An 8,895-nucleotide genomic window follows, 5' to 3' on the forward strand; every position below is an offset into this window, starting at 1 on the left:
TAACAGGTCCCTAGCGGCAGGACAACATTGAGCCAATTTTAAAACGTTAGGGACTTAAATAGGACGATTTAAATGCTATGGACAACTTTGGGACTTACCCCAAATATTGGGGACAAAAACGATACTTTAATTCAAATTTACTACTCCAATACTTGGTCTCAATTTAATTAAAATTTCATATTATTTTTAATTATTCTATTAAGATAGTATTCAAATGACAAAATTTTATTAATTTTCTATTAAAGTAATACCATTTTTCTAAAGGAAGATATATTTTATTTCGTTTATCAATTTCAATACAAATTTCATTCTGTTTCGGCCCAGCCCAATAGCGAATCGGGCCTGGATACTAAATCGACGACCCGACGAATCTCCCAACCCGCGGATCCCCTCCTTTCCAGCCTGACTACAGCACCTGCACAGCTGGAAGGAAGCTTCCAGGAAGGAGGATCTACTCCTATGGGCCTCCCTCTAGCACAGACTACATAAAGGGAGGGCCCTACCCCTCCCCCAGGTACGTCACCTACTCTAACCCTAATAGCCGCCTCTGGTACGGACACTAACTTGAGCGTCGGAGTCCTTGCAGGTGGCCCCCCTCTGCTCCTTCACATTCTGTCAACTCCGAAGAGCCTCGTCCGTCTCACCCTCAGGGCTCATCCAGGCCAAGCATCCAGCGACCCACCTAACCTCCACATCCACTGGACCAGACCCGTTCCGGACCTGAGCCACCGAACATTGGCGCCATCTGTGGGGATGGATTTCTTATTAGGCCCGATGGACGAGCACGAGAAGGAGGAAGCTCATGAAGAGGAGGGAACCCACTTGATGAGTGGGTTAGCCTCCGTAGCATCCTCCCGCGGATACACGAGAACACGTTCTTGCAAAGATGACCTGCTCTCCAACTCTCATGAGAGACGCCCGTTCGGGGGCACGGGTGACGATAATGCCAGAATCATGTAAGAGCTACGCCACCAGGTTCAGAACCTTGAAAAGGAGTTAGCAGCAAAGGATCGCTACCGTCCTAACCCAAGTCCCTCCCACACCCAATCTCTTCCAAGGAGGTCAGAGGCTCGGGGAAGAAGCCCTCGAAGAGATAATAGGCACCGAACAAATGCCCGGTCCCAGACGACCCAGGACGGGTTAGAAGGACATGAGGAGACTCACAGAGAGAGATCGAGAAGAGGACGAGAACCCATCATCATGGGAGCTACCCCTTTACACTCCTCCATCCTCAAAGTTCGGCTACCGAAACACTTCGACAAGCCGACGGACATAAGGTATGATGGTACCCAGGACCCCCAGGACCACCTTACGGCCTTTGAGGCCAGAATGAACCTTGAAGGCGTTGGTCACGATGCAGTGAGGTGTCATGCTTTCCCTGTGATGTTGGCAGGCCCTGCGATCCGATGGTTCAACGCGCTCCCGCAAGGGTCCATCACGGCCTTCTCGGATATAACTCGTAGCTTTTTAGTCTAATTCACCACGCATATCGCCAAGGCCAAGCACCTGGTTAACCTCCTGGGGGTCACCTAAAAAGCCGGAGAACCAACCAAGAAATTTCTTGACAGATTCAACAACGAGTGCCTAGAGATTGACGGCTTGACCGACTCAGTCGCCAGCCTCTCTCTGACGAACGGTCTGCTAAACGAAGATTTCAGGAAGCACCTTACTACCAAGCCCGTATGGACCATGCAAGAGATCCAGAACATGGAAAGGGAATACATAAATGATGAGAAGGTCAGCCAGGTGGTGGCAGCCAATAAACCGTAGCTCACTAACCCCCCTCCCACCGTCAGCCCGGGCCCGGGGAGAGAATGAAAGGACCCACCAAGGAGGGGGGATCAGGAAAACCCTTCAAGCCTTCCCCCGCATGGGAAAGTTCATGAACTACACCCCCTTACGGCCCCTACGTCGAGGTCTACCAACAAATCGCGGACAAAGGCATCCTGTCAAAGCCCCGTCAACTAAAAGATAGAACAAGCGGGAACAAGAACCTATACTGCGACTACCACAAGGGATTTGGCCACAAAACTCAGGATTGCTTCGACCTAAAAGACGCCTTGGAACAAGCCATTCGCAAAGGTAAACTGACTGAGTTTCCCCAGTTCATAAGGGAGCCCAGGAGGAGGGAGCGTGAGCGCTCCGATGAGGGCCGGGTCTGGGCCGTGAAGCCGAGACCAGGGCCTATCGACGGCGCCAACAACGCCCTCACCGTTGTTAACGTCGTAGTTGGGAGAGACGCGCCCCCCAAGTCAAGGTCGGCGACCAAAAAGGACGCCAAAGTCCTAGCCGTATCATTGGGAAGCCGCCGGACCTCAGCCAGGGAATCCCCGAGGATATCCTTCGAACCAGAAGACCAATGGTTCCACGACACCTCGAAAAATCCCCTTATGGTGATCATGGCAAGAATCGGGACCGGCCTGGTCAAGTGGATCCTCGTAGACACAGGAGCTTACTCGAATATCATGTTCAGGAATGTGTTCGATGCCCTGGGATTCAGAGAGACCAACCTAAAAACCCATCAGCACGGGGTCGTCGGCCTAGGAGACAACTTCATAAAGCCTGACGGGATAGTTACCCTCCCGGTTTGTATTGGCGGAGTAGAAGGAAAAAGTCGGTAATGGCGGAGTTCGTTGTCTTAAGGGACTCTACAGCTTACAATGTCATCCTAGGGGAAAACAATTAACGAATTCTCCGCTGTGATAAGCACCAAGTTTTTTACTATGAAGTTCGTTGCATACGACGGGTCCATCGGATCCATCAGGGGAGATTTAGAAACGGCAGTCGCATGCGACAACGCCAGTCTCTCGCTGAGAAAGAAATCAAAGGAAGCATCTAGGATTTTCTTGGCCGACTTAGATGCCAGAGTAGATAACAAGCCAAGGCCTGAACCCCGGGGGGACTTAGAGAAATTTCGAGTCGGGAACACGGAGGACAAATTCTCCTTTGTGAATAGGAACTTCCCTCACAACTCGAAAGAACCCCTCATGGAGGTCATAAAGGCAAACGGCGACCTATTTGCCTGGACCCTAGCCAACATGCCAGGGGTGGACCCTAAATTCATGTGTCATCGCTTCGAGGTAAAAACAGATGTCAAGCTTGTAGCTCAGAGACGAAGGAAAATGTCCCAAGAGAGAGCTAACGAGGTGGCCAAACAGACGGCCAGCCTGTTAGAAGATGGTTTCATCAGGGAGCTTGAGTACTCGATGTGGTTGTCGAATGTAGTCCTCGTCAAAAAAGCCAGCGAAAAATGGAGAATGTGTATCGATTACTCGGACCTCAACAAATTGTGTCCCAATGACTCCTTTCCTCTCCCAAACATCGATGCCTTAGTTAATGCGGCGGCAGGATATCGGTTCCTGAGCTTCATGGATGCATATTTTGGATATAATCAGATACCGATGCACCGACCTGATAAGGAGAAGACGGCGTTCATAACGCCGGGAGGCACCTACTGCTACATGGTAATGCCATTCGGACTGAAGAACGCCGGAGCAACCTACCAGAGGCTGATGAACAAAGTTTTCAGTGATCTCATCAGAAGGTCGGTAGAGGTCTATGTCGACGACATTTTGGTAAAGACTTGCGAGCCAGAGGACCTAGTCGGCGACCTAGAGGCCGTTTTCAAATCACTTCGTAAGCACAATATGAGGCTCAACCCCCTCAAATGTGCCTTTGTCATGGTGGCCGACAAGTTTGATAAACCACTATTTTATGATATATTTTGGACTGAATTGAGTGGGTTTTGTCAACTATTCTCACACTTATTCATGTAAATTGCATGTTATTCATTTCTTTCCTAATTTTGTGCTATGGTTGAAAACATGCTTCCTAAGCCTTAAAATTGTAAATTTTTAATTCTCCTTCATTATCATTCGATGCCGTGATGTGTTTTTGAAGTGTTTTTAGGTTTACAGGACATGAATGGCTTAAAGGATGAAGATGAGGCATGTTAAAGTGGAAGGAACACAAGAAACTAAAGAGCTGAGAAGTGAGGAGCGAGTGCACGCATGGCTGACGCGTGCGCGTGATTTGGAGCGTCTTATAGCGACGCGTACGCATGACCAGCGCAGAAGTTCAGCAACGCGTACACGTGACAGAGCGTCATGTGCTGCACTTAACAGAACTCGCTGGGGGCTATTTCTGGGCTGATTTGGACCCAAGTTCAAACTCGAAAACACAGACTAGAGCCAGGGGTGGAGCTGAGACTGAACACACTTCACTTTTCACTTAGTTTTTAGTTTTAGTTTTGAATTCTAGAGAGAGAAACAACTACTTTTCTCTAGGGTTTGATGTTCTTAGTTTGGTTTTGAATTGGATCTTGAGAGAGCTACTACTACCTTCCATTGGAGTCAATTTCCTTCTAATTTTCTCTTCCAATTTTCCTATTACTCTTTTCCTTTTGTTTATTTTGCATTCACGTTTGGATCTTGTCACTTTTGATTATTATTAATGCATTGATGTATTTTCATATTTATTTTTATTGCTTGTTTGATTCGTATTGATTTTGTCCGTGCCAATTTTAATTCGATTAATTTCTCAGAATTTTACCATGTCTTTTATTTACTCCTATTATATGTTATTAAAAATGACATTCATGTTAACGACTTAAAGCTCCCAACTTAGCTTAGGGGTTGATTAATTGGGATCCCTTGAGTTGTGATACTCAAGTGTTGATCTGTAATTGGGAATTGCTGGCTAACTCAATTTTCACCAACTCTAGTCCTTCCCTATGAAGTGACTAGGACTTGTGAATCAGAGTTAGTGACAATCACTTGACTTTTCTTCAATTGTTAGAGGACAACTAAGTGGAAGCAATGAAACTTTACTATCATACTTGGGAAAGACAACAAGGATAGAACCCCAATTATCTCCCCTAACCAAGGCCTTTTATTTCAAATAAATAACATCTCTTGTTAATTGCTCATTGCGTTAATTTCTAGTTATTTATTTTTCCATTCTCAAACTAAAAAAATATCCAGAAAAATCCTGATCAATAATTTGCATCATTGTGTCAACTCTTTGGGAAACGATCCGGGATTCTACTCCTGGTATTTATTCTTAACTGTGGCACATTTTTAAATTGATAGTGGAAATTTTGTCAGTCAAGACTGTACCTGCAACGCTATTTTTATCAACAATTCTTAATTGGCGTTTTTTCACCCATCAATTTTTGGCGCCGTTGTCGGGGAGTTGCAAATTGTTCCTTATTATTGGTTATTGTAAATATATTTGCCTTTTCGTTTCTTTGATAGTTGTTTCTAGTTCTAGGAGTTTATTTTCATTATTTCTTATTAGTTTTTGTTTTTATTTTCTCTTGCTACTATGAATTCTCACCCTTTGGCTATGAGTTTGGTTCAAATTATGTTGTAGGAATGGAAGCTACAATGAGAAAAATATCAAGGATGGGACAATCAAAGGTGGGAGGAGCCTCAAGCTTATGGACAACCCTCTTGGCAATAACCTCCACCAACATACTATGAGGAACAACCATTTCGTGATGCATACCAAGACAATGGTTATAGTGGACCTCTTTGTGACAATCAACAACCACCACCATATATGAACCCCCTCTTCAACATAGCTTTGAACCACCATACTCAGAAGCCTCTTCCCACTATTCACCTCCATATGACCCTAACCTTTATCCACCACACCAACCACCATATAAACCGTATGAACCTTACATAGAACCACAACCTCAATAGACACCATCTCCATATCCTTATCAAGAAGAACCACCTTCGTATTATGAGCCATTTCTCCCAACAAATGAACCCTCCTATCCACCCCAAGCTCCCATAGATGATACCTTTAGTGTTATTTGCCAAGGGCAAAGAGAGCTTCAAACCACACTTACCTCTACCCTCACTGGTCTCACCTCTACTCTCCAAGCTCTTATATCCCGTGTGGATCCACCCTCTACCCCCAATACTCAACCCTCGAGCTCTGGTGCACTTTTTTTTTCACCCATATCCATCAATCCAAGAGCAATACGATCCCAATTATGTAACACGGAACAAGAGAGAAGGGATCGTCTTAGGGACTTAATGGATCGGGTTCACGCATCCATATTTCAAGAGAAGCAAGAGAAAGCCCAAAAGGTAGAGGTAGGAGAGACCCTTGAAGATGTAAGAATAGTTGAAGAATTAGGGGAGGTTGAATAAGAGGGAAGTTCCATCATTGAAGACAACTGTACACCAAGTGACTATAGGAATCTTGTTGAAGCTTCTTCCATCGGATGTAAGACCAATGTTGAGAAGGAATGTATACACCCTCCAACACATGACTTGATCAATGAGGAAGAGTTGGAAGAAGTTAACAAGAAAGTGGGAATTGAAAAAAGTTGTCAAGAGGTGGAAGTCATCAAGGAGGAGTTAGATTTTGTACTAGAGCAAGTGGAGAACGTCGAAATATTTGAAGAAGAAGAAGTGGTTGAAGATTTAGGAGATGCAAAACCTCCTTGGAAATCTCACATCATAGAGCCTCCTTCCAAGACGTTTGAATTTGATGTTGAGGAGGGTGTATGTGCAAGCTCCAAGGCATATCATGGTTGAAGACTTTGAGGAGGTTGATCATGAGATGGATTCAATAATTGATGAGTTTTTATCTACAATTGAATCCTCTCCCATTGGACTTGAGGAAGAGGTTGATGTTGAAGAAGATTGTCAAGAGGTGGAGATCATCAAAGAGGAGTCCAAGAGAATGAAGCATACATTGGCAGAGCCGCCACCGGAGACACCTCTTCCGAAGCCATCACCATCCGTCCTATCATTCAAGTGGGTAAATCTCTACTCTTTAAGCTTTAATTTCTTGCTTGCATATGGTCTACTTGAGATAGAAGGACAACCTAGAGCTATCTGTGGTTTTAAGAGTAAAAGGGGGATGGTTAGTGTTTGGCAACACAATCCTAGGTTCGTTATGGTTGGATGTTCAAGGTCTAAGTGCAATGGTTGGTATAGTTCTCAATTGATTGGGTCTAGGAAGTTGTTGGGATGCTTCATTGAGAATTCGGATTGCTTGCCACCCGGTTGCAATAATGATGATCAACTTAAAGACGGGTGTAGAAACAAGATTTGGGATCCCGACATACAAGAGGATCAACTTTGGTAACTCAAAGCTTGTGAAGAACTTCATCAAGGCTTGGTGAATTCACTTGGAAATGTTGGAGCTTATTGGAAGTCCAAACGTTGGTGGAATTTTCAAGATGAGTTCAAGCACAAGCCACCATGACAAGGAGCTCACCAAATGTCCAACTTAAGGACTTTAACTAAAAGTGCTAGGTGGGAGACACCCCACCATGGTAAATTCTTTCTAATTTTCCTTTTGTTTATATTAGTAATAAGTTAAATTTTCATTTTTAGTTATGTTTATTTAGTTTAATTTATGGTTTAATTGTTTATTAATTTCTGGCATTGCTAAAACGAAAAAAAATACCACGTGTGCGCATGGCAGACGCGCACGCGTGGAACCTCATAAAATGGACCATGAGAAAACAGTGCTGGGACGATGCGAGCGCGCGGCCTGGACAGAGAGTTGTGCTAGGACCACGCTGGTTGCTAGGCACATAGCCAACCCCACGCGTACGCATCATTTGTGTTCTTTACCACCCACGCATAGGCGTGCACGACGCATGCGCGTCGACTCAAAATTTTGATTGTCCAGTACTCCAAACAGAGAGTTGGGCTGCCACTGTGCGAGTGTTGTGCACGGAGTACAATTCACTTCCACGCGTACGCGTGACCGACGCGTACGTGTCAACCCCTTATTCTGCAATCCACGCGCACGCGTGGACGACGTTTACGCGTCGCGTGATCTTTTATTTTCTTTCACTTTCTTCTCTCCTTTTTTCTTCTTTCTTCTCTTGTTCTTCTTTCTTTCTACCTTCCTTCTTCTTCATTCCTTTCCCTTCTCCTCTTTATTCTCCCTCATTTATTACATTTACATACTTCATTTATTGCATTTTAACTTTGTTGCTTGTTCTTATTTTCTTTTCGAAGTTTGATATTATACTATTGGTGTTGAATGTTCTTGTTCAACTGTTGCATATTTCTTGCATTATTTTGGGTGCTTCTTAACTTGTTTGGTATTTATTCCACTTGCCCTTTGCTTATACTGTTTTCTCACTTGCATGTTGTAGCTACCATGTAGTTGAGAACCTCACTATTATTTGGCATTAGCCCACCCATCTTTTATTTGTTTGCATATTTTTGTTTGTGGGTTATTCTTCTTCCTTTTCCTCTTCTTTCAGGATGACCACCAAGAAGGAAAATGGAAAACTTCTAAATGGGGCGACAAACAAGTCCCTCCGCACAACCTTTTGGAGAAAGCGCATCAGTTGTAGCCACCTATCCGCTTGCACATCTTTGCATGCACCGAGGACGGTACAATATTTAAGTGTGGGGAGGTCGATACCAACTTTCGTGGGCTAATTACTTTCTTTTCAACACCAATCCTTAGTTTTCTTTGTAGTTAGTTGTTGCATTGCATAATAGATTGCATGTGTAGTTAGTTGCTTGCATGTATGTACTACTTGGTTGAAGTGATAAATTCTTTTTCAAGACACTATTTTATAGCATTTCACTAATCTGAATTAAATTTTTTTGTTAAACTTGCTTGAAGAAATTTATTTTGGAACATGGTTTAGAGCTCAAACACACAAAACCAGTGAGATTTTGAGCCTATTTGATTGGTTGCATTTTATCAACCAATACTTTGTTTTGGTGTGTGTTGTTCTCTCTATAATTGTGATCTTTGTCTTGCTTGATTCTATATTTCCATTGTTTGATGTATGCATATACTTAAGTGATTGAGGCCTTATTTTCATTATAGCTCACATACCCATATAGCCTTACCCTTTCATTTTCTGTTGCAAACCAATGTTGAGCCTTTTTA

The sequence above is a fragment of the Arachis hypogaea genome, chromosome 14 (assembly GCF_003086295.3).
Source record: "Arachis hypogaea cultivar Tifrunner chromosome 14, arahy.Tifrunner.gnm2.J5K5, whole genome shotgun sequence".
Lineage (NCBI taxonomy): Eukaryota > Viridiplantae > Streptophyta > Magnoliopsida > Fabales > Fabaceae > Arachis > Arachis hypogaea.